The sequence below is a fragment of the Procambarus clarkii genome, chromosome 8 (genome assembly GCF_040958095.1).
Source record: "Procambarus clarkii isolate CNS0578487 chromosome 8, FALCON_Pclarkii_2.0, whole genome shotgun sequence".
Lineage (NCBI taxonomy): Eukaryota > Metazoa > Arthropoda > Malacostraca > Decapoda > Cambaridae > Procambarus > Procambarus clarkii.
In genome coordinates, this window is record NC_091157.1 from 18,655,998 (window position 1) to 18,683,558 (window position 27,561).

The 27,561-nt window shown below is 44.5% G+C and overlaps 1 protein-coding gene across 1 annotated transcript in view; it reads left to right on the top strand.

Moving 5' to 3' along the window:
* The window catches only part of LOC123759738 (uncharacterized), a 423,534-nt gene that overhangs the window by 182,508 nt on the left and 213,465 nt on the right, over positions 1 to 27,561 (top strand). The window lies entirely within an intron of this gene.

Sequence of the window (27,561 nt, forward strand, 5' to 3'; positions counted from 1 at the left end):
TCTCTCTCCCCCTCCCCCTCTCTCTCTCCCCCTCCCCCTCTCTCTCTCCCCCTCCCCCTCTCTCTCTCCCCCCCTCTCTCCCTCCCCTCTCTCTCTCCCTCCCCTCTCTCCCTCCCCTCTCTCGCTCCCACCCTCTCTCTCTTCCTCCCCCTCTCTCTCTTCCTCCCCCCCTCTCTCTCCCTCCCTCTCTCTCTCTCTCTCTCTCTCTCTCTCTCTCTCTCTCTCTCTCTCTCTCTCTCTCTCTCTCTCTCTCTCTCTCTCTCTCACACACACACACTCATAGGGAAATCATGGAAGGGAGACGAACTCTGACTGCCAAACGCAGGACATTCACAACTGGAACAAACACAGAGGATAGGATGGAACAGGAAGCCTGGATGAAGGAAGTACTCCAGCAAATGCAGAATGAATTCAGTGAAGGACTGAGGGTAATGAGGGAGACAGTAGCCAACCTGCAAGATGATTTAAGGGCAGCAAAGGAGGAGATAAGATACCTAAACGAGACTCTTCCACAATACCAGGCACAAACCGTACCCCAGGGAGATGGGAATGCTACTGTGGAGGGGACCACCACAACCCAGATCTCATTTGCTGAAATGCTTAAAAAGAGCCCTGAAGCTAGGTCTGCGGTTAAGGAAGTTGCCATGGAAGTGGCTTCCTCTCAGGAAGCAGCTAGATGTACTAGCCGGCTGATAGAGAGAAATAGAGCAGTAGTAGTAGCAGGCATTGAAGAACAAACAGGGACCAGACCAAAGGAGCGGAGAGACAAGGACAAAAACATGATTAAAGAGATCCTTAAAGAGGTAAGGATGGAGGGAGCTGAGCGAAATGTTGAAAAGGTTTTCAGGCTTGGAAAGTACAACAAGGACAGAGACCGAATGATAAAGGTGGTTTTCATGAGCGAAATCGCGAAAGAGGAACTGCTAGCAAGGAAGTGTTGTCTAAAAGGTGTAGAGAAGTTCAAGAAAATATTCCTGCAGAGGGATATGACAAGGGAAGAGAGAATACGGACAGCAGACGCGAGGAAGGAGCGCAGGGAGAGAGAAGGAAATCAGAGTACCACAACCCAGAACCCTACAATCCCAGAGCGAAGTGGAGAACCCTCCTCAAACAGTGCAACAGCCACAGGGATTGGGGCACCACCCCCACATTCTACCCAACAGACACCCAACCTGCCCCATCCCCTGTCAGCCCCCCACTAAGTACCCACCTAGGACACCCTCCCCCCACCCACCCCCCTCCCCCCACTCACCCCCTTCTCCCCCTCACCCCTCTCCCCAGGACCTCCCTTCCCCCCCATCCCCCATGCCCTCCCTTCTCCCACATGCCTTCCCGTCTCTCCCACCCCCATGCCCTCCCTTCCCCCCCTCCCCCCTAAGCCCCCCACTCTCCCCCACCCCACCTAAGTCTTCCCCTCTCCCCCACTCCCCTAAACCCTCCCCTCTTCCTCACCCACCTCAGCCCTCCCTTTTTCCCCACGCCCCCCAAGCCCTCCACCCTTTTCTCTCCCCCCAAGCCCCCCCATCTCCCCTATCCCCCCCATCTCCCCTATCCCCCACAGCCTCTCCTCCCCCCATGCTTCCCCAACCCTCCCTCTCTTACCCACCCCCTGTACCCTCCCCCTCTTATCCACCCCCTGTACCCTCCCCCTCTTATCCACCCCCTGTACCCTCCCCCTCTCCCCCACCACCCCAAGCCCTCCCTCCTCCACCAATTCCCCCGTGCCAGGTCCCCCCAGCTCCCACTCACCCCAGATCCCAAAGGTCCCCCCCAGAAAAGAAGCAGAAGAGAGTCAGTTTCAGGGTGATGTACTCGAACATAGATGGGATCACAAGCAAGACAAGTGAACTAAGGGAAAGAGCACAAGAAGTTAACCCAGATGTAATCGGACTCACTGAAACAAAACTCTCTGGAATCATAACGAATGCCGTGTTTCCCCAGGAGTATACAGTAATAAGGAAAGAGAGGGAAGGTAGAGGAGGAGGCGGAGTGGCCCTACTCATGAGAAGGGAATGGAGTTTTAAGGAGATGGCCATCCCGGGCTGTGAGGAGTTCAGAGACTACATAGCAGGCACCATAACAATGGGAGGACCAAGAATAGTAGTAGCAGTAATATACAACCCTCCACCAAATGACAGGAGACCCAGTCAAGAGTATGAAAACAACAACAAGGCAGTTAACACTATAATTGAGAGGGCAGCCTCTGCTGCCTGTAGAAATAGATCCCACCTGCTCATCATGGGCGACTTCAATCACGGAAAGATTGACTGGGAGAACAAGGAACCGCATGGAGGCGAGGATACGTGGAGAGCCAAACTATTGGAGGTGGTGACAAGCAACTTTTTAACCCAGCATGTCGGAGAACCCACAAGGATGAGAGGCAATGACGAACCAGCGAGACTCGACCTAGTCTTCACTCTGAACGACTCCGACATAAGAGAAATCGGTTTTGAGGACCCAGTAGGAATGAGCGACCACAGTGTACTGGTGTTTGAGTACTTGATTGAAGAAGGGTTATTGAACTCGAGGAGGGATACCGAAACCAAAAGGTTAGCATACCGAAAGGGAAACTATGAGGGGATAAGAAAATTCCTAACAGATATAGCATGGGAAACAGAGCTCAGGGGAAAGACGGCCCAAGATATGATGGATTACATCACGCAGAAGTGCAAGGACGCAGCGAACAAGTTTGTCCCAGTCCAAAAGGAAAACAGAGAAATGAAGATGAGAAACCCATGGTTTAATCAAAGATGTAGGCTAGCTAAGCAGCAAAGTAAAAGGGCATGGAGAAACTATAGGAATAACAGGACACTGGAGAGCAGAGAAAGATACCAGAATGCCAGGAATGAATATGTCAGGATGAGAAGAGAGGCAGAAAGACAATACGAAAATGACATCGCAAGCAAGGCAAAGACTCAGCCTAAATTGTTGCATAGCCACATTAGGAGAAAAACAACAGTAAAGGAACAGGTTATGAGATTAAGGATAGGGACGGAAGGATTCACTACAAATGACAAGGAAGTGTGTGAGGAATTGAATAAGAAATTCCAGGAGGTCTTCACCTTAGAACAAGGAGAAATTTCAGAGGTAAGTGAGGGAATAGCTAACCAGGAACCACTGGAAGAGTTTGAGATTACCAGTGGGGAAGTAAGGAAGTGTTTACTAGAGTTGGACGTGACAAAGGCTATAGGCCCAGATGGAATCTCCCCTTGGGTTCTAAAGGAAGGAGCAAGAGAACTGAGCCTACCACTCTCCATAGTGTATAACAAATCACTGGCAACAGGGGAACTGCCAGATATTTGGAAAGCAGCTAACGTAGTCCCGATATACAAGAAAGGGGATAGACAGGAGGCACTGAACTACAGGCCAGTGTCCCTAACCTGCATACCATGCAAGCTGATGGAGAAGATTGTGCGAAAAAAACTAGTGGAGCATCTGGAGCGGAGGAACTTTGTAACACAGCATCAACATGGGTTCAGGGATGGCAGGTCCTGCCTCACAGGGTTACTTGAATTCTACGACCAGGCAACAAAAATAAGGCAAGAAAGAGAAGGGTGGGCAGACTGCATATTTTTGGATTGTCAGAAAGCCTTTGATACAGTGCCACACAAGAGGCTAGTGCGAAAGTTGGAGATGCAGGCTGGAGTGAGAGGGAAGGTACTCCGGTGGATAGAGAAATACCTAAGCAACAGGAGACAACGAGTCTCTGTGAGGGGTGAGGTCTCAGATTGGCGAGACGTCACAAGTGGAGTCCCGCAGGGGTCAGTCCTTGGACCTATACTGTTTCTGGTATATGTAAATGATCTCCCAGAGGGTATAGATTCGTTCCTCTCAATGTTTGCCGACGATGCAAAAATTATGAGGAGGATTGAAACAGAGGATGATAGTAGGAGGCTACAAGATGACCTGGATAGACTGAGTGAATGGTCCAACAAATGGCTGTTGAAGTTCAACCCGAGTAAATGCAAAGTAATGAAACTAGGAAGTGGAAACAGGAGGCCAGGCACAGGATACAGAATAGGAGATGAAGTACTTAATGAAACAGACAGAGAGAAAGATCTAGGAGTTGATATCACACCAAACCTGTCTCCTGAAGCCCACATAAAGAGAATAACGTCTGCGGCATATGCGAGGCTGGCTAACATCAGAACGGCGTTCAGGAACCTGTGTAAGGAATCATTCAGAATCTTGTACACCACATATGTAAGACCAATCCTGGAGTATGCGGCCCCAGCATGGAGCCCGTACCTTGTCAAGCACAAGACGAAGCTGGAAAAAGTCCAAAGGTATGCTACTAGACTAGTCCCAGAACTAAGAGGCATGAGTTATGAGGAAAGGCTGCGGGAAATGCACCTCACGACACTGGAAGACAGAAGAGTAAGGGGGGACATGATCACAACCTACAAAATCCTCAGGGGAATCGACCGGGTAAACAAGGATGAACTATTCAACACTGGTGGGACGCGAACAAGGGGACACAGGTGGAAGCTGAGTACCCAAATGAGCCACAGAGACGTTAGAAAGAACTTTTTCAGTGTCAGAGTAGTTAGTAAATGGAATGCATTAGGAAGTGATGTGGTGGAGGCTGACTCCATACACAGTTTCAAATGTAGATATGATAGAGCCCAATAGGCTCAGGAATCTGTACACCAGTTGATTGACGGTTGAGAGGCGGGACCAAAGAGCCAGAGCTCAACCCCCGCAAGCACAATTAGGTGAGTACAATTAGGTGAGTACACATGGGAGTGTACACGCACACACTACTACTTGTACACACATGGGACTGTACACGCACACACTACTACTTGTACACACATGGGAGTGTACACGCACACGCCACCACTTGTACACACATGGGAGTGTACACGCACACACTACTACTTGTACACACATGGGAGTGTACACGCACACGCCACCACTTGTACACACATGGGAGTGTACACGCACACGCTACTACTTGTACACACATGGAAGTGTACAAGCACACGCCACCACTTGTACACACATGGGAGTGTACACGCACACGCTACTACTTGTACACACATGGAAGTGTACAAGCACACGCCACTACTTGTACACACATGTGAGTGTACACGCACACACTACTACTTGTACACACATGGGAGTGTACACGCACACACTACTACTTGTACACACATGGGAGTGTACACGCACACGCCACCACTTGTACACACACGGGAGTGTGCACACACACACTACTACTCAAGCTTAAGAAGTGGTTGTATGAACTGAAGCTCAACCTTCATAATTACACACACACACACACACACACACACACACACACACACACACACGGGTTCGAATCCCGGCCAAGCCAAAAACAAATGGATAGAGTTTCTTTCAGCCTGATGTACAAGTTCACCTAGCAATAAATAGGTACCTGAGAGTTAAACAGCGGCTACGGACTGCCTCCTGGGAATGTGTGTGTGTGTGTGTACTCACCTATTTGGGTGAGAACACACTCGACCACAAAGTTTTTGCGATCTCTTAAAATCCAGAGGATTATGGATCTAAAGACATCCAGGGGTGGGTGTGCTATGTTGGGTCAGGAGGGAGGGGGGATTGCCAGGGGAGGGGGGGTCAGGGGAGGGGGGGAGTCAGGGGAGGGGGGGTCAGGGGTGGGGGTGTCAGGGGAGAGGGGGTGTCAGGGGTGGGGGTGTCAGGGATGGGGGAGTCAGGGGATTGGGGGTGTCAGGGGTGGGGGTGTCAGGGGTGGGGGAGTCAGGAGAGGGGGGTGTCAGGGGAGAGGGGGAGTCAGGGGAGGGGGGTGTCAAGGGAGGGGGGAGTCAGGGGAGGGGGGTGTCAGAGGAGAGGGGGTGTCAGGGGTGGGGGAGTCAGGGGAGGGGGAGTCAGGGGAGGGGGGAGTCAAGGGAGGGGGGGGGGAGTCAAGGGAGGGGGATGTCAGGGGTGGGGGTGTCAGGGGAGGGGGTTGTCAGGGGTGGGGGTGTCAGGGGAGGGGGGTGTCAGGGGAGGGGGGGTGTCAGGGGAGGGGGGTGTCAGAGGAGGGGATGTCAGGGGAGGGGGGAGTCAGGGGAGGGGGAGTCAGGGGAGGGGGGCGTCAGGGGAGAGGGGAGTGTCAGGGGAGGGGGGAATCAGGGGAGGGGGTGTCTGGGGTGGGGGTGTCAGGGGAGGGGGTTGTGAGGGTCAGGGGAAGGGATGTCATGGGAGGGGGTGTCAGGGGAGGGGGAGTCAGGGGAGGGGGTTGTGAGGGTCAGGGGAAGGGATGTCATGGGAGGGGGTGTCAGGGGAGGGGGAGTCAGGGGAGGGGGAGTCAGGGGAGGGGGAGTGTCAGGGGTGGGGGTGTCAGGTGAGGGGGGTGTCAGAGGAGGGGATGTCAGGAGAGGGGGTGTCAGGGGAGGGGGTGCCAGGGGAGGGGGTGTCAGGGGAGGGGGGAGTCAGGGTCAGAGGGGTCAGGGGAGGGGATGTCAGCGTAGGGGATGTCAGGGGAGGGGGTGTCAGGGGTTGGTGTGTCAGAAGAGGGGGTGTCAGGGGCGGGGGTTGTCAGGGGTGAGGGTGTCAGGGGAGGGGGGTGTCAGGGGAGGGGGTGTCAGGGGTTGGTGTGTCAGAGGAGGGGGGTGTCAGGGGAGGGGGTGTCAGGGGTTGGTGTGTCAGAGGAGGGGGGTGTCAGGGGAGGGGGGTGTCAGGGGAGGTGTACTGTGTTTAACGGTAATAAGCAGTGCGGGTGATAGGCCATGGTTGTTGTTGTTGCTTTAGATTCAGCTACTTGGAAGAATATCTTCCAAGTAGCACCGGCTATGGTGAACCCGTAGTAGACTTGGCACAGGAGCGGTGCTGTATTTCTGTTGTTATATAATATAAATGTTATGTCAAATCTTATGTAATTCATAAGATTTATTGATGTTTCAATAATAACATAATTACTATTATTACTATTTCTTATTGTGTACTTTTTATAAATACAAAAACAATGCTTTTGGCCATGTCATGGCGTAGTGGTTTAGAACTTGCTTTGGAGTACAGTGTACAAGTTCGATTCCTCCTAACAGCTCCTTACGGATTATCTCATTATCACTATTTTATTTTGTATTATTTTTAGGGTTATCCTTATTCTTACGATCGTAGGTATATCCTGTGGAAGTCTCAGATTATCTCAAGGAGGGTAGTTTCAATAGGGGTAGTCTCAAGGGGGTAGTCTTAAGGGGGGTAGTCTAAATGGAGGTATTCTAAAAAGGGGGGGGGTAGTCTCAAGGGGGTAGTCTCAAGAAGGGTAGTTTTAAGAGTGGTAGTCTCAAGGGGGTAGTCTCAAGGGGAGGGTAGTCTTAAGGGGGGTAGTCTATAAGGGGTAGTCTCAAAGAGGGTAGTCTCATTGGGGGTTAGTCTCAAGGGGGGTAGTCTCATTGGGGGTTAGTCTCAAGGGTGGGTAGTCTCAAGAGGGGTAGTCTCAATTCGGGTAGTCTCAAGGGGGTATTATCAATAGGGCTAGTCTCAAGGGGGTAGTATCAAGGGAGGTAGTCTCAAGGGGGTAGTCTCAAGGGGGTAGTATCAAGAGGGCTAGTCTCAAGGGGGTAGTATCAAGGGGGGTAGTCTCAAGGGGGTAGTATCAAGAGGGCTAGTCTCAAGGGGGTAGTCTCCAGAGGGGTAGGCTAAAGGGGGGTAGTATCAAGAGGGCTAGTCTCAAGGGAGGTAGTATCAAGGGGGGTAGTCTCAAGGGGGTAGTATCAAGAGGGCTAGTCTCAAGGGGGTAGTATCAAGGGGGGGTAGTCTCAAGGGGGTAGTCTCCAGAGGGGTAGGCTAAAGGGGGGGTAGTATCAAGAGGGCTAGTCTCAAGAGAGGTAGTATGAAGGGGTAGTATCAAGAAGGATAGTCTCAAGGGGGGTAGTCAAAAGGGGGGTAGTCTCAAGGGGGTAGTCTCAACGGGGTGTAGTCTCAAGGGGGGTTAGTATCAAGGGAGGGTATTCTCAAGGAGGATAGTCTCAAGGGATGGTAGTCTCTTGGTGGTAGTATCAAGTGGGGTAGTCTCATAGGGGTAGTCTCAAGGGTGGTAGTCTCAAGTGATGTAATCTCAAGGGTGGGTAGTCTCAAGGGGGTAGTCTCAAGGGGGGTACTCTCAAGGGGGTAGTCTCAAGGGGGTAGTCTCAAGAGGGGTAGGCTAAAGGGGGGGTAGTCTCATTGGGGGGTTAGTCTCAAGGGAGGGTAGTCTCAAGGGAGGGTAGTCTCAATAGGGATGTTTCAAAGGGGGTAGTCTCATAAGGGTAGTCTCAAGGTGGGTAGTCTCAAGGGGGGTAGTCTTAAGGGGGGTAGTATCAAGGGAGGGTAGTCTCAAGGAGGGTAGTCTCAAAGGGGGTAGTATCAAGGGGGTAGTATCAAGGGAAGGTAGTCTCAAGGGGGGTAGTATCAAGGGGGTAGTATCAAGGGAAGGCAGTCTCAAGGGGGTAGTATCAAGGGAGGGTATTCTCAAGGAGGGTAGTCTCAAGGGAGGGTAGTCTCTTGGTGATAGTATCAACTGGGGTAGTCTCATGGGGGGTAGTATCAAGGGGCGTTGTCTCATGGGGGTCAGTCTCATGGGGGTAGTCTAAAGGGGTGTAGTCTCAAGGGGGGGGGGGGTAGTCTCAAGGGGGGTTGTCTCAAGAGGGGTAGTCTCAGGAGGGGTAGTCTCAATAGGGTAGTCTCAAGAGGGGTAGTCTTATGGGAGGGTAGTCTCATGGGTGGTAGTCTCAAGGAGGGGTAGTCTCAAGGCGGTAGTCTCAAGGGGGGGGGTAGTCTTATTGGAGGTTAGTCTCAAGAGGGGAAGTCTCAAGGGGGATAGTCTCAAAAGATGTACTCTCATGGGGGGGGGGGTAGTCTCAATTAAGTGGGAGTAGTCTCAATTAAGTGGGAGTAGTCTCAAGGGGGGTAGTCTCAAGGGGGGGGTAGTCTCAAGGGGGGGGTAGTCTCAAGGTGGGTAGTCTCAAAGGGGGGTAGTCTCAAGGAGGGTAGTCTCATGGGGGGGTAGTCTCAAGGGGGGGGTATTCTCAAAGGGGGGTAGTCTCATGGGGGGTAATCTCACGGGGGGGGGGGGTTAGTCTCAAGGGAGGTAATCTCACGGGGGGGGGTAGTCTCAAGGGGGGTAGTATCAAGGGCGGTAGTCTCAAGGGGGTCAATCTCATGGGGCTAGCCTCAAGGGGTGTAGTCTCAAAGGGGATAGTCTCAAGGGGGGCTAGTCTCATTAAGAGGGGTAGTCTCAGGGGGGAGTTAGATTCAATAGGGTAGTCTGAAGAGGGTTAGTCTCAAGGGAGGGTAGTCTCAAGGGAGGGTAGTCTCAAGGGGGATAGTCTCAAGGGGGGCTAGTCTCATTAAGAGGGGTAGTCTCAGGGGGGAGTTAGACTCAATAGGGTAGTCTGAAGAGGGGTAGTCTCAAGGGAGGGTAGTCTCATGGGTGGTAGTCACATTGGGGTCGTATCAAGGGTGGGTATTATCAAGGGGGTAGTCTGTAGGGGGGGTAGTCTCAAGGGGGGAAAATCTCACGGAGGAAAGTCTCATGGGGGTAGTCTAAAGTGATGTAATCTCAAGGGAGGGTAGTCTCAAGGGGGGTAGTCTCAAGGGGGTAGTCTCAAGGGGGGTAGTCTCAAAAGGGTAGTCTCAAGGTGGGTAGTATCAAGGGGGTAATCTCATCTGGGGATAGTATCAAGGGGGGTAGTATCAAGGGGGGTAGTCTCAAGGGGGGTAGTCTCAAGAGGGGTAGTCTCAAGGGAGGGTAGTTTCAAGTGAGGTAGTCTCAAGGGGGTAGTTTCAAGGGGGGTAGTCTCATGGGGGTAGTCTCAAGGTGGGTAGTATCAAAGGGGGGTAGTCTCAAGTGGAGGTAGTATGAAGAGGGGTAGTCTCAAGGGGGGTAGTATCGAGGGGGTAGTCTCAAGGGTGGGTAGTCTCAAGAGGGGGTAGTCTCAATGGGGGTAGTCTCAAGAAGGGTTGTGTCAACGGGGGTGTAGTCTCAAAGGGGTAGTCTCAAGGGAGGGTAGTCTCATGTTGGTAGTATCAAGGGGGGAGGGGTAGTCTCATGTGGGTAGTCTCAAGGGGGTAGTCTCAAAGGGGGGTAGTATCAAGGAAGGGTAGTTTCATGGGGGGTAGTATCAAGGGAGGGTAGTCTCACGGAGGGTAGTCTCAAGGTTGTAGTCTCAAAGGTGGGTAGTCTCAAGGGGGGGGGGGGGTAGTCTCAAAGGGGGTAGTATCAAGGCAGGGTAGTCTCAAGGAGAGTAGTCTCATGGGAGGGTAGTCTCATGGTAGTAGTATCAAGTCGGGTAGAGTCATGGGGGTAGTCTCAAGGGAGGGTAGTCTCAAGGGGGATAGTATCATGGGGGGTAGTCTCATGGAGGGTAGTATCAATGGGGGTAGTCTCAAGGGGGGTAGTATGAAGGAGGGTAGTATCAAGAAGGGTAATCTTAAGGGGGCTAGTTTCATGGGGGTACTCTCAACGAGGGTAGTCTCAACGGGGGTAGTCTCAAGGGGGGTAGTATCAAGGGAGGGTATTCTCAAGGAGGGTAGTCTCAAGGGAGGGTAGTCTCTTGGTGGTAGTATATTAAGTGGGGTAGTCTCATGGGGGTAGTCTCAAGGGTGGTAGTCTCATGGTAGACTTTCTACCATGGTAGATTTCATGGTAGACTTTCTGCCCGAAACGCTTTGCGTAATAGTGGCTTTAGGCATTGTATGTACTAGCTCTATCTATAAAGCCAACAAACTTTGTAAAATCTCTTTATGTATGTACCTTTCCCTAAATAAAAATTATTATTATTATTATGGGGGGTAGTATCAAGGGAGGGTAGTCTCATGGGGGTAGTATCAAGAGGGGTTTTCTCAAGGGAGAGTAGTCTCATGGGAGGATAGTATCAAGAGGGTAGTAACAAGGGGGGTAGTCTCATGGGGAGTAGTATCAATGGGGGGGCTAGTTTCATGGGGGTACTCTCAAAGGGGGTAGTCTCAAAGGGGGTAGTCTCAAGAGGGGGTAGTCACAAGGGAGGGTAGTCTCAAGTGTGGTTAGTCTCAAGGGAGGGTATTCTCAAGGAGGGTAGTCTTAAGGGGGGTAGTATCATGGGGGGGTAGTCTCAAGGGGGGTAATATCAAGGGGGGTAAGTATCAAGGGGTGTGGGAACCGACCTGTGAGATTTATATTTATTTAATTTATATGAATTTATATTTACGTTAATTTATATACTTCGATAGCAATTTGTATGATGATAAGTGGACTGTATTTCTGCAATAATCTCATAATCTCACAAATCGATCCTCTACACATTAGGGGGGTTTATATTAAATTTATATATATGCAGCCAATCAAACTACAGTATTAACTACACATTGAAGAGGTTCCTTATCTTATTGTACAGCAGGCCTTAGTCCACCAGGTATAACCAGGATGTAGACACCAAATTATCCTCTTTGAGGTAGCTTCCATCACCCAGTAACTGGTACACAAAGCATGCTTCCTCGTCTTGACCTGTCAAAAGGGCGCTAGCTGTAAAGCCAGAATCCTAATATATGACAGCTATATCAGAGAAAACACTATACAAGGAACCATAAAGACCTAGGCTTAATTACCTTTTGTATGAGGCGATCTCGTGATCTAACCAGCCCACCCTATCTAATGACATTAATGGCCACAAATGATAGATAAATGGGTTTCGGCAGAACACTTAACTTGTATTTGTTGACAGCGTTTTGATGGTACACCTTTGGTTTCCATACACTTCGTCCAAGTAAATTAACAGGAGCCGAATTGCTCCCGTGAGCCTCAGGTCTAAGTACAATAACAATGGCTCACTCCATACTACTGACGCTACTGGCCGACATTGTCCAGATATGATAGGAGCCGAATTTGCTCCACGCGTCTCGGAGGTGACAACAACAATGGCTGACCACTCCCTCCTCCCTGACGCTACTGGCCTACATTGTCCAGATGACAGTAAGTGATAGAAGGGTCACATTTACTCTATTTTAATTCTGATAATTAAGTTAATTTATATGAGATGTTTTTATGATAGTAAAGTCCAAAGACTAATGTATTTAAGAATAATTCCCACCATAATAGGTGGTGAATTTATAATAGTATGTGGTAATGATATCCCGTTTTCTATAGACGGGAATTCCACTACAAGTTACATTTTCTATGGGTTAACTTGTTTATACAACACAGCAATATTTTCTGTCTGTATGATATTATTAAATGGTGTCGGATTTTCCAACATAATTCCCCAGGGGCTGCTAACGGGTTGAAGTCCTCTTTAGAACAGACGAACACCGATACTCCTCCTTCGAATTATTAGATTAATTTGATGTTAGTAGTTAGTAATCACACATTTGTGCGTCTGTTCGTACAGGACGGATGTCCCGTACTAGAGTTGCAGGGGTTAGAAGTCTAATGCGAATTCATTTCCCTGTTAACTCTTGAAAGGCTAATATTCAAGCCTAATTACATATTATTTAACCCAGAAGACTGAATGTGATCAAGTACTACAGTCAAGTATGATTCAGGGACTGCAGTGAGATCAGTGACATTAGATATAACTTGAAGTTTGTTCAGGTAACTGGTCACTGATATATAAACACTGAGGCCCATGGAATACATCTTGATTAAATAATAAATATATCAAATCAGTCATCAGATTTATTGGGGTTTAATTTAGTTAATTGATTCAGAAGATTGAATAGCTCATCATTAAAGTAAAGTATGGTTCTGAGACTGCAGTGGGTTCAGTGACATTGGTCACAGTGACTTGTAGCTGTTTAGGCTACTGTTCACTGATTTGCCACTGAGGCCTCATGAACTCATCTTCAGCTTTAAATGATGATGCTAACATCAACCTCTGTTGGTATAGTCAGCTGTAATCTCCTTAGTATAATGCTACTGGAGAAATATAATCAGCTGACAAATTTAGATTTCTACTGGTATTGTTTATCTGCAGCCATAGGTCTCCTCAGGCTTGATACTGGGCCTGAGAGTAATTTCCCTCCTGCAGAATTTAACATGGTTATGCCCTGATATTTAGTAGGGCTACCGATGAATCGATGGCAATAGTCTGTCCCAACAAGGAGACCTATTTGGCATTTGATTTGCTCAAATTTACCTGTAGCTGCTTGATAATAGCTTTCCAGGTCAGCATAATCAACTTGAGATTGTTGTGACAAATCTTCACATTTCTTGATCTGTCTTGTTAAGTGGCCTTTGAGACCTGCAAGGGTTTTTTTCATTCTCCCTGCATTATCCATACTGGCTAGTTGGAGAAGCCTTGTGGGGCTTGTACTTGGGTCGCTCATAATACTGAACAAGCACTGATGGTAGCCTACGGTAAAATTTCTGCAATCACTAGGCTGTAATCCTACCTCAACTAGAGGTTAGCACTTAAAATTAATTCACATTATATATATATACAATCATCCACACTAATGATTTGAGTGATAAACCAGTGTCATTGGAAGTACCTTTAGGTTAGCTCTTCTATATCACCCTAGGATGGTATAGACACTAATTAATCACTCAAAGGTGTAATGATCATAAGTAAATTATTATATATACAACTCAACTCGAGTTGATAAAAATTACACCCAAAATAGGGTCTGCACCATTCATTAATGGCGCTAGGTTGTTCAATATAGTACAACTGACTATGGTAATAATGGGACTAGGATGAACAATAATAGTTCAACTAGTCAATGGTAATATCCTACCTTGTTGTGGGTTGGCAATTAGTAAATATTATATTGAGATCACTAGTGCAATATATATTAAATAATTCTCTATTTTGGAGAAATAATATACACAATTATTGATAATAGCCTCTTAATTGCCTCTATGAAACTTCAAATATTATCAAGAAGTATTAAATATTATTAGTGACCTCGCGAAATAAAGTCCACAAAATTCGTAGATAATCTCTCGCGAAATTTAACACCACAAAACCCGTGAACAATCTCGAAGACACAGTCACTAATTTGGCTGGCTTCAATATTAGCGCTGTCATCTCACAGAATAACACACCACCAAATCTGTGGGTGTCCCTGAAACCGCTGATGAGGCTGATCTGAACTGAGCGGGGCTCGTGAACTCGCTCGAGGCAACGCCGCCGTCTTTGACTGCTGGCTTTGTATAAATCACACTGCACTAGTATATTTAATGAATCCACTGGTTAACTGGTTCATCCGGTACTAAGATGACCAAATGTGGGTTCAAAGGACCAAATAAGCCGGTTCCGAAGGTCCAAATAATTCGGTTTCGAAGGACCAAATAATGTGGGAACCAACCTGTGAGATTTATATTTATTTAATTTATATGAATTTATATTTATGTTAATTTATATACTTCGATAGCAATTTGTATGATAAGTAGACTGTATTTCTGCAATAATCTCATAATCTCACAAATCAATGCTCTACACATTAGGGGGGGGTTTATATTAAATTTATATATATGCAGCCAATCAAACTACAGTATTAACTACACATTGAAGAGGTTCCTTATCTTATTGTACAGCAGGCCTTAGTCCACCAGGTATAACCAGGATGTAGACACCAAATTATCCTCTTTGAGGTAGCTTCCATCACCCAGTAACTGGTACACAAAGCATGCTTCCTCGTCTTGACCTGTCAAAAGGGCGCTAGCTGTAAAGCCAGAATCCTAATATATGACAGCTATATCAGAGAAAACACTATACAAGGAACCATAAAGACCAAGGCTTAATTACCTTTAGTATGAGGCGATCTCGTGATCTAACCGGCTCACCCTATCTAATGACATTAATGGCCACAAATGATAGATAAATGGGTTTCGGCAGAACACTTAACTTGTATTTGTTGACAGCGTTTTGATGGTACACCTTTGGTTTCCATACACTTCGTCCAAGTAAATTAACAGGAGCCGAATTGCTCCCGTGAGCCTCAGGTCTAAGTACAATAACAATGGCTCACTCCATACTACTGACGCTACTGGCCGACATTGTCCAGATATGATAGGAGCCGAATTTGCTCCACGCGTCTCGGAGGTGACAACAACAATGGCTGACCACTCCCTCCTCCCTGACGTTACTGGCCTACATTGTCCAGATGACAGTAAGTGATAGAAGGGTCACATTTACTCTATTTTAATTCTGATAATTAAGTTAATTTATATGAGATGTTTTTATGATGGTAAAGTCCAAAGACTAATGTATTTAAGAATAATTCCCACCATAATAGGTGGTGAATTTATAATAGTATGTGGTAATGATATCCTGTTTTCTATAGACGGGAATTCCACTACAAGTTACATTTTCTATGGGTTAACTTGTTTATACAACACAGCAATATTATCTGTCTGTATGATATTATTAAATGGTGTCGGATTTTCCGACATGGGGGTAGTATCAAGGGTGGTAGTCTCATGGGGGTAGTATCAAGTGGGGTAGTCTCAAGGGGAGGGTAGTCTCATGTGGGTACTCAGGGGGACAGTCCCAAGAAACAGTCTTAGGGCTACAGTCTCAAGGAACAGTCTCAGGGCTGACAGTTTTAAGGAACAGTTTCAGGGGGGGACAGTCTCAAGGACCAGTCTTAGGGGGACAGTCTCAAGGAACAGTCTTAGGGCTACAGACTCAAGGAGCAGTCTCAGAGAGACAGTCTCAAGGAAGAGTCTCAGGAGGGGGGCAGCCTCAAGGAACAGTTTTAGGGACATAGTCTCAACGAACAGTCTCAGAGGGACATTCTCTAGGAACAGTCTTAAGGAACAGTCTCGGGAGGACAGTCTCAATGAACAGTCTCAGGGGGACAGTCCCAAGGAACAGTCTCAAGGGGAGAGTCTCATGGGGACATTCTTAGGGGGAAAGTCTCAGGGGAACAGTTTCAAGGAACAGTCTCAGGGGAACGGTCTGAAGGAACAGTCTCAAGGATCAGTCTCAGGGGGACAGTCTCAAGGAACAGTTTCAAGGAAGAGTCTGAAGGAACAGTCTCAGTCGCCCGTCTGAATCAAGTTGTGAAGTGTGGGGATGAGGGAGAGGTATGGAAGGGGGGAAAGGGGAAATTGGGTGGTGGTTATAACACAGGTGCTGAAAAGGTCAACTGTAGTAATGGTAATGTTGCTTACCATGCAAAATGGTAGAAGATCAAATTTATCTTCACTTGATGCAAGTGTTCGCTGGGATGCTTCTATCTCTCTCTCACTACTCTCATGCCACATAGGTGCACAAGACAATTATCTCCAGGTAAACTGAGCTTAACAACAATGCTTTGATGTCTTGTATATTTTATGTAAGGCATCTCGCAAGTGTTTACCTTCTGAACATTGTTGAGTGTGTGTTTGTACTCACCTAATTGTTCTCATCTAATTGTGCTTGCGGGGTTTGAGCTCTGGCACTTTGGTCCCGCCTCTCAACCGTCAATCAACAGGTGTACAGCTTCCTGAGCCTATTGGGCTCTATCATATCTACACTCGAAACTGTGTATGGAGTCAGCCTCCATGTTATGGAGACTATGAGGTGTTACTCAGAAGGGCCAATAGCTAAAACCAAGATGTATCAAAAATAGTGGGATAGATAGGCCCGGCCCCCAAGGAACATAGGTTCCTGTTAATGCTTCAAGGTTTTAGAAACAGGTCTGTTGTCTAGTAGACAATCACCTACACCACTTCAACAGGAGTAATGGATACACCTCAAAAACTAACTTATTTATTAAACCCTCTACTAACCCCTCATATACATTACTATAATACCAACACTTTACCACACTATCTTACGTTAACTTCCTTTGTCCACATAGACAAGATACAAGGCTTACACTTGGAAAAAACTAGGGTAAAGTCTACTTGAAGAGAGACACTCGAAAGGCTTGAAGCAGCCTGGGGAAGCTATCTTGAGTTATCTTGAGATGATTTCGGGGCTTTAGTGTCCCCGCGGCCCGGTCCTCGACCAGGCCTAAACCCCCAGGAAGCAGCCCGTGACAGCTGACTAACACCCAGGTACCTATTTTACTGCTAGGTAACAGGGGCATAGGGTGAAAGAAACTCTGCCCATTGTTTCTCGCCGGCTGTGGGATATTTGGGGCTTGAATCTGATTATTTAAATATTAATGTAGTAAATTAAATTACGAAGGATCACCCGCTTTTATAGTAAAGAGGGAAACTGAGAATTTCTGATCATTAGATAATTCCTAGATGAACTAGTAACTATGGATAAAATACTAGAAAATATGATCATAGAAATAATTAATGGGCTGTATAATTAAATGAATCAAACCCTCAAGCACCTACATTGGGGGGTTATTACTGGAGGTAAGTACGTCCAGGAATTAGTGTGGTTCGTTCACTAATTCAATTAATAATAATCTAATCCTATAAAATTATATTGAAACTGATATCATTACCATAAATGGGAACATAGATTATGAGCATAGTAATGAGAGTTACAGTAAACCACATATTAATCCTGAGGAATTCTGCACATAAGAAATTGCAATAGAATCATGAAAGAAAATAAAGTCTTAGCTTAATGACGATTCCTTTAGACAAGCCATGGAAGTTCCTCTTATTCTCTGGACTCGGTCGGCTGACGAATGAGACGGATTAACATGGGAGAAGGCGGCATGGAGAATTCTTCTCTCGTGCTGCAAGACAAATATTTACAGTAGCAACTAATTTAACTACTGAATCTTTACCCGATGCATCACATAAAGGAATATACTTAGCTGTGGGGCACTGTATAAGTTTTAAGATTGCCGTGCTTCGCGTCCCCAGGCTCCGGCTAGGCCTATCCTGGATAGTGGCGCGCTTCGCTGGCTGGTCACGTGTCGTCAAGAACCAGGTTAAAAGGCTCCTTATTTGACACCAGCACTAGCTGAAGATATTATCTGCAAGGTTATTCACGCCTCACAGTGGCGACTTTCATCTGAGGATGGATAACGTCTGCCCTAGTGGCTGGGCAATGGCGTCTCCTTGTGAGTACGGTATGCACAGGTCTGCCTCTGAGCGGCTCTCCACGTGTACTGAGTTGGTCCTCCTCAACCCACGCCGCGTCGCGCGTTCATAAAACAAATTATGTCACGAACATTAATATTTCTCGCATTTACGCTTGAAACGTTGAAGACTGGACGGGTTTATTATTTAGAGGAGGAAATTATTATTATTTACCAATTTAAGAATAGTAAATATATAAGGGAGAGGAATTAATGTCTCCCCATGGCATTCACTGGTGACGTTAGCTTTATTACGAGATAAACGCTATGACTCCAACGCTCTATTCGGCTTTTAGTTGGAGGTCAATTCATCTGCAATTAGTTATCATACAGAATGCCTTAGTTATAGAGAATCGAATTTAATTCTCACATACATTGGATATAATGTGTTTACTGTAATGAAATCTGACGCAATACTGGCGTCAGGTGACGTGAGAATTCTAGCCTACTGTACAGATGGAATTATTAGTACATGAGAATTCTACGTGTTGTTAATTTTACTTACTACAATAATTAGTATAGTTAGTAATAAGTAATGAGAATACAACAGTGTTGTATTCGGTGTTGGAAATATCCAACATAACTCCGGGGGGAGGATTCTAGGGTCGTAGTGTACTGTGGTGTACTGACCTATCCCGAAGTGATATTAAGATTAGTACATTAGTATGTTAATATGTTAGTACACACATAACGAACGTCCCGGATTTATCAAGGACTTACAAGAACTTGAGTCTTGCTATTTACATGTCAAATGAAACCTGTTGCTTATAGCCTACACAATATCTATAGATTTTAACTCACACAATTTAAACTAACAGAATCTACTATGATGGGATATCCTGGGTCATAGTGACGTGTAGTGTTTTGTTACGCGATATCACATCGTAGCATCATCATAGTTATCTAAGTGGGATGTGAAGGAAATTACTCTTATTCAGAGTGGTAATTGGCTTGTAGTTTCCCTTGGTGGAAACAGGTATTAAATATTGAAACATCAAATGATTAAGTTATCGGTAATCAGGAACACTCTAAAGTTCACAATAAACTCAACAACTAGGGTCGCAGTGACATGTAATGGTGTATTACGTAGCTGCTGAATCGTAGGTAAACTCAGAATAAGATCCTAAGAACTGATAACACTATTGTATGATTATACAGTAAAGTATTATTAGTCATTCAAGATCAAGGAGACTATGACACTACAGTAAGGTCACTGTCTAGGGTCGCTGTGACTTGTAACTATTGAGTTACTAGACAATAACGTCACGCAGCATCACGATCACCTCAAATTCAAATGAGGAAATTGAATTTAATGTGCACTGCCGTGCAGTAGTCATGCTGACTGATGGTACAACTAATTTGCTAACTAGCTAAAATAATAGAAAAGTAGAGAACTGAAAAGTTTATTCATTAAAATCAAGGAAAATTCTGAGTCGACAGTGAGATTAGTAGCCTAGTCATTCTGACTTATGAGCTAATTAAATGGCAGCTCATAGGCTTGACACTGTAAACTGGTTAGTACGAAATCACCTTTACATGAATTTGAGTTTATTAAATCAGTCTCTATAAGTATAGTCAACTGTAATTTATGGTGAGTACAGATTAGGCTAGTACTCAGTTGACACTACTAAAGTCCCTAAACTTACCTAAATAAATGATTTGAATTTCTAACCTACCTAAGTAAGGGACTAAGCTAATTGTGAGCAAAAATGTACTCGAATTAACATTGTGAGCAGTATTGAGCTCATTAACAGGTCGAGCTATAATGAGCTCGTGAACATGGTGAGCTACAGTGAGCTCGTTAGCAGTGCTAACAGGGTGAGTTACAGTGAACTCGTCAACAGTGTTGACAGGGTGAACTACAGTGAGCTCGTTAGCAGTGCTAACAGGGTGAGTTACAGTGAACTCGTCAACAGTGTTGACAGGGTGAGCTACAGTGAGCTCGTTAGCAGTGCTAACAGGGTGAGTTACAGTGAACTCGTCAACAGTGTTGACAGGGTGAGCTACAGTGAGCTCGTTAGCAGTGCTAACAGGGTGAGTTGCAGTGAACTCGTCAACAGTGTTGACAGGGTGAGCTACAGTGAGCTCGTTAGCAGTGCTAACAGGGTGAGTTACAGTGAACTCGTTAGCAGTGCTAACAGGGTGAGCTACAGTGAGCTCGTTAGCAGTGCTAACAGGGTGAGTTGCAGTGAACTCGTCAACAGTGTTGACAGGGTGAGCTACAGTGAGCTCGTTAGCAGTGCTAACAGGGTGAGTTACAGTGAACTCGTCAACAGTGTTGACAGGGTGAGCTGCAGTGAGCTCGAATTAACGAGGTGGAGTTTTGCATTATTCAATTATCATGACGAGCAGTGCTCGTGGCATGGGGAACATTAAAGTGTTCGATTGTCATGGCGAGCAATATTAAGCTCGTACGCATGGGGAACAAGCACTCGTATTATTACGTTAATTCTAGGGTGAGCTATATTAAGCTCAGGAAGCATGTTAATTAACAATGCTGATGTTTAACGATAATGCATTAAACATATTAGTTCTCTGTAAATTCGCTTACGTATTAGTAAGTTTGCAGGTTTGTTCGTGCTGCGCTCCTACACTAAATAAGCAGAAACGAAAGAAAAACAACTCAAACAATTGATGCAAGTATTTATCACTAACTCTTAGTGCAGAAAACATCGTATTAAGAAGGTTTTCTTGGCAAACCTTTAAGCGCAAGTATAGTGGACCAGTGGTCCTAGTGAATTTATAATTACTAAATTCAGGAAATGCCAGTGGCATTGAGTGCTAGATTCTCTAGCCTAACATTATTAATTACCTAGGGAGTACTAGATTCTCTAGCTTAACATTACAATTTAACTAGGAAGACTGAGTGTGGTCAATTACTACTTGTCGAGAATAATTCTAGGTCTGCAGTGAATTCAATAGTTTGGTCGCTGTGACTTGTACTTGTTTGAGTACGGACCATTGGTTTTCACTGAGAGCTATGAAACATCTCGGCGAGTATCAATTGCACTACATTCAATCTGAGTTTATTACTCAGCTGTGTTTCTCCCTTTAGCTTGCTGCTGGAGAATTAATTTACTGCTGACTAATTTATTATTGTTGGCAGGCTTAGGCTTGTTCACATTCAGAACTTTACCAGTAAGTAAGTAGCCTCCTGCAGATTGGAGCATATTCATTCCCAATCGTTTAACATGTCCAGTTATGAACTGGTAATAGTAGTCGGCTCCTACTAGTACATCTACATTGTTAAGGCGGTCAGATGTTAACTTGTTGTCAGCCAAATTAATTTCACGTTCCTGCAGGAAGTGGGCTGTGTACCCCAGACCCTTAATATTTAAGTCTAAAGGTATTTGATCTACAACAATGGCTTGGACAGCCTTGGCATGACTACCTAGTCGTACAAGCGGTTGAACTACTGAGTATTCATGGGTTCCTCGATTTATCATGGACCCTGACAAGTTTAATTTTACCTGTCCTATTGGTTGTAAATTAAGTGCCTCTGCTGCCTTTTGAGTAATGAAAGTTCTCTGGGAACCTTGATCAAATAGTCCACGGATGGTGATCTTGGCTCCTCTGTTCTTCACTTGAAGTTGGGCAGTAGGTAAGGCAGCATCCACTTGAGATGCTTGTGATGTTACGCTGTACACATCTCGCACCTTGCAGCACTGTACTGGTGTAGATTCTCTACGTTCTATTCTAGTATTGACATAATTAGTCCTAACTAATTTGCACAGTGCAGCATGATGCTTGCCCCTTCTACACCTATTGCAGGTGTTCAGTGGGGTTTCACAGCTGTTAACATTATGTGGTTTGAGACACCTAATACATTTGTGTAACTGTTTGAGTCGTCTGACTCTTGTGTCTCTATTAGGATAATTAGTACATTTGTACAGAGAATGTTTTTGATTGCAAAACAAGCACATCCCCCATCCTACAGATCGTTTAGAGGTTACCGATTTAGGTAAACCAGTATTTGCAGGTTGTGATGGTTTTGCTGCTTGCATTTGCTTGTTATTTATTCTCTTGTGAGTAATTGGTGTACTCTGGGGAACCATTAACAGGCTCTTGGGAGTGCTCTTTGGACTATTAGGTCTCTTAGGAGCACCTGTGGGACTCTTAGGCCTCACTGATTAATCAGTGTTTGACTGATTCTGGTTACATTGATTATTAGCACCTTGGTTACCTAGCGACAGTGTCACTTTAGGAGTTTCAGGCAAGGAAACTGATGTAGGTACAGTTTTGGTGCATTCAGATTTAGCATTAATTGCTTGTTCTACTGTATGATTGCTCATATTACGCAAACCTGTAAATATATCCTGCATTGACAGGGTATTACCATTCTGGCATACATATAATTTATTAAGTGTGTCACCAGACAATTTCCTCTGGATGATAATTTTAGTCATCCACTCAGTAGTTGGGTGATCCACCTCTTTACTGAACGAATTTATCAGTGACTCAAGCTGAAAACTAAAGGCTTGTAAAGAGTCAACTGATTGCTCTGGTGAAGATAAATTTAATAATTGGTGCACAAGGTTTATAATAGTCTTCTCATTGTTAGCACTTGCTTTAGAAGGCTGCTGTGAGCAATTGTGACCATTACTTGTGTTGCTTAAGGTTTCTTGTTTAGCCTCAGCTTTAATTATAGTTTCGACTGCTGCTGCAGCATTAGCTTTATCATTTTCTGGTTCAGATTCACTGATTATTGCAGCTTCACTAGTTTCATCTGCAGCTTCACTTGTTTCTCTGGGTTCTGGTGATAAGCTAGTTAATTCAGTAGTCTTATGTATTGAACTTATAGAATCCAGGGAACATTGAGAAGAGTGGTCTGAAATTTGATTAGACTCTGTAAACAAATCATCACATGAAGCTGTATTGGATGAGAGGTTAGAAAATGAAGGTTGATCTTCAGTTGTGGATTCTGTGTATTGATCAGTATTGATTAGAGGATTCTCCTCTTCTTGAGGTAGCTCATGTATTTCATCTGAGCTGAGTGTTAACCTGGATACAGGTCTATTAATGATCTGATCCACCCACTCGGGAATATCTTGTCTCGCAAGCACCTCCTTATATCGGTCTAACCTGGTTTGAACAGAATGTTCATAGTTATCGAGATCAGATTCTGTTAGACGTAAGTGGTCTGAGACAGTATGACCGACTTGGAGTAAATTCCTGTGGGACTCGATCACAGTCTTTACATGATCATATTTTTGGATGGCGTACCTTATGTAACTTGCTAGTCTATAGACGTCACCTGGGTCAGTTTCGACACAGAAATGACATTTCATAAGCAGTTTTCCTAAAGGACCTTGAAGAGCTGTCAAGAATCTTGCATTCCTTTCTAAAGGATTCATTCTTGCGGTAAATTGAGCCTGATAGGGCTTATGTAGCTAGTGGTATAGCTATAGTCTGCTCCTTGATGCAGAGCAGGTATAATTATTGACAGCCTGATAGGGCTTATGTAGCTAGTGGTATAGCTATGGTCTGCTCCTTGATGTAGAGCAGGTATAAGTATTGACAGCCTGATATTTTTTGAGGCTGGTTGTAATTTACCTCATTTAGAGGTTAGCTACCTACCTAATAATAAGCAACTAAGATTTGAGTGGTACCTTGGTCTCACTACAGGTGTTCCTCAGCTTAGCTCTTCTAAATCAGCCTCGGATGGGTAGTGGACTTACAGTAACACTCAAAGACATACATAGAAATATGCAATAAAATAATTACACAATAAATGGTTAATCCCACCCTTGATAGGGTCAGCACAAAGGAATAATATATATATCACTAACTAGCTCAAGCCTAGTCGTGCGAATTTCTATTTGAGAAACTACAACTATATTTAGTCTGTGCTTGTGCCAGATTCAACACAATCACAGCCTAAATTGCTACCTACTGAAGGTTGGCAAAGATTATATTATGGTGCAGTAATGTGCAAATAATTGTGCTGTGTTTTTGTTTTTTTTTGTATTTTATATAATATACACTTGTGTAATTATGTGTATAAGAAATTAAATGAACACAAAAGAATTAATTGTGTTTGGCAAGTATTCTACTGCCGTAAATATTATCTAACTCCTGAATTTACTCCTAATGGTGGAATAAATATTATCAGGGTTAGTAATGATTAACTAGTATGAGATCAGTAATTTATATTAGTATACTGGATCCCTAAATGTTAATGATCTACTGACTTGAGTGAATCAGTAATTATAACATGGATTCAGGCTATAATGGACAGTCTGCTGACAGCCATGTATTGAAACATTTATATAGCCTAAATGGTTAACACTTAATTGGTGTTAGTGATTAATATAATGGTTATGAGCTGTTGCTCTTGGTGACCTAAAGATTCTACTTCAGTATGAAGTGTAGGTCTAAGTGTTGTGGGTAATTGGCTATGACCCACTAAAGCTACCTTATACATGAGGTGAAAGTAGCAATATGTTAGTGTGATCTAGCCTAACTAATGTGTTACACTGTTAGTTGACACAATTAATTAAATAGTTAGTTTAGCTTATGTCACACAAGGATTAGTTATTAATGATTAATATTTTAATTATAAATTTAATGCCTATCCGGTTCGATAAGGACCATATTGTGGGATATTTGGGGCTTGAATCTGATTATTTAAATATTAATGTAGTAAATTAAATTACGAAGGACCACCCGCTTTTATAGTAAAGAGGGAAACTGAGAATTTCTGATCATTAGATAATTCCTAGATGAACCAGTAACTATGGATAAAATACTAGAAAATATGATCATAGAAATAATTAATGGGCTGTATAATTAAATGAATCAAACCCTCAAGCACCTACATTGGGGGGTTATTACTGGAGGTAAGTACGTCCAGGAATTAGTGTGGTTCGTTCACTAATTCAATTAATAATAATCTAATCCTATAAAATTATATTGAAACTGATATCATTACCATAAATGGGAACATAGATTATGAGCATAGTAATGAGAGTTACAGTAAACCACATATTAATCCTGAGGAATTCTGCACATAAGAAATTGCAATAGAATCATGAAAGAAAATAAAGTCTTAGCTTAATGACGATTCCTTTAGACAAGCCATAGAAGTTCCTCTTATTCTCTGGACTCGGTCGGCTGACGAATGAGACGGATTAACATGGGAGAAGGCGGCATGGAGAATTCTTCTCTCGTGCTGCAAGACAAATATTTACAGTAGCAACTAATTTAACTACTGAATCTATATATTCAAGAAATTGAGAGGTATAGGTGACAAAATTTAATCACCTGTTATTAGATGTTATCGTGCGTCATAACGGTCAATCACCCAGCTACTACTAAACTCTTTACCCGATGCATCACATAAAGGAATATACTTAGCTGTGGGGCACTGTATAAGTTTTAAGATTGCCGTGCTTCGCGTCCCCAGGCTCCGGCTAGGCCTATCCTGGATAGTGGCGCGCTTCGCTGGCTGGTCACGTGTCGTCAAGAACCAGATTAAAAGGCTCCTTATTTGACACCAGCACTAGCTGAAGATATTATCTGCAAGGTTATTCACGCCTCACAGTGGCGACTTTCATCTGAGGATGGATAACGTCTGCCCTAGTGGCTGGGCAATGGCGTCTCCTTGTGAGTACGGTATGCACAGGTCTGCCTCTGAGCGGCTCTCCACGTGTACTGAGTTGGTCCTCCTCAACCCACGCCACGTCGCGCGTTCATAAAACAAATTATGTCACGAACATTAATATTTCTCGCATTTACGCTTGAAACGTTGAAGACTGGACGGGTTTATTATTTAGAGGAGGAAATTATTATTATTTACCAATTTAAGAATAGTAAATATATAAGGGAGAGGAATTAATGTCTCCCCATGGCATTCACTGGTGACGTTAGCTTTATTACGAGATAAACGCTATGACTCCAATGCTCTATTCGGCTTTTAGTTGGAGGTCAATTCATCTGCAATTAGTTATCATACAGAATGCCTTAGTTATAGAGAATCGAATTTAATTCTCACATACATTGGATATAATGTGTTTACTGTAATGAAATCTGACGCAATACTGGCGTCAGGTGACGTGAGAATTCTAGCCTACTGTACAGATGGAATTATTAGTACATGAGAATTCTACGTGTTGTTAATTTTACTTACTACAATAATTAGTATAGTTAGTAATAAGTAATGAGAATACAACAGTGTTGTATTCGGTGTTGGAAATATCCAACACCGGCGCCTGGGATCGAACCCAGGACCACGTGGTACCCTAGTCACAACAGAATACGCTTAGGGATGCCCAAAACACTGGCTTATACTGCACAATACTTATAAATTAAACACACACCTAGCCAGTAACATGGTACAGTAATCCTAAATAACTTAACTGTGGAATAACCCCAGAATGGGGTAAGGGAAGAGAGGAGTAGGAAGAGGAGACAGAGCCACACAGGAGAGGTGTTGACCCCAGCACAGTAGTCCAGAGAACCCCGAAGGAGCCTTCAGCCCCCGAGCTCTCTCAAGTTGTTGCCGGGAAGATACCTAGCTGATCGTGCACTTACAACCAATACAAGTCTTCACCGGCCTTCGTTACTAGTTACTTTAATAGTTCTAAGAATTGCTGATAACTAGTTCAATATTATATTTAATCAACAACAAGCTCAGAGTCTGAAGGCTCTGTGAGAAACAAGATTCATCTTCCGTTTGGCAAGGGCGACAGGAATAACGTATACCCCTGGTTTAAGGAACCATGATATAAATGTTATTGTAATTAAATATCCTTCTCACATAATCCAATTCTATGAATTAATGTAAAGTAATATTTTAGAGGTCAATTTGACCTCTGGTTTCCAAACAAGGAACCCAGGGTTGTAACACTCCTTTCTCCCCTTCAGAGAAAAAAAATGTGGCTACTAGAATAGTAGTCATATTTTTTTGTAAGAGCATACAGAGAATAAAAAGGAAAATCTATGCAATAAAAGAAAATCAACCAAAAACAAAAATCTCTCTGCAAGAAAAAGCACAAAGGAATTCGCTGAAAGAAAAAGCACATACATAAAAACCGGAGAAGTAAATAAATTTGACATGGAATATTTAATGTCACAGGAGAACCTAAAAAAAAATAACTAAAGCATGACAGTTGGTATATGGATTCCGGTGGCTCAGATGAATGTTACTCAGTTAACCGAGACAGCGCATCGGCTATCATGTTGAGCCGGCCCGGTAGGTGGGTAATGGAAAGATTGAAGTCCTGTAGGTGCAATGCCTACCTGAGAATGCATTTATTTCTCGCCTTCATCTGGTGCATAAACAGCAGTGGGTTATGGTCCGTTTACACTGACACTATATTAGTTGTTAGATATACTTCAAATTTTTTACATGTTAACACTAGCGCCAACACTTCTTTTTCTACCACTGAATAATTGCGTTGTGCCGTGTCAAATTTCACAGAGTAATAGTATACTAGGTGGTCCACTTGATCATCCCAAGTTTGCAACAACACTGCACCAGCACCCGAGTCAGATGCGTCAACATGAATTTTAAATGGTCGGTCCAACCTTGGACTAGTGAGCACTGGGGCAGAAGCTAAGATCAATTTTAAGATTTTAAAAGCCTCTGCACAGTCTGTTGACCACTTAAATTTAACAGCCTTCTGCAACAAGTCCATG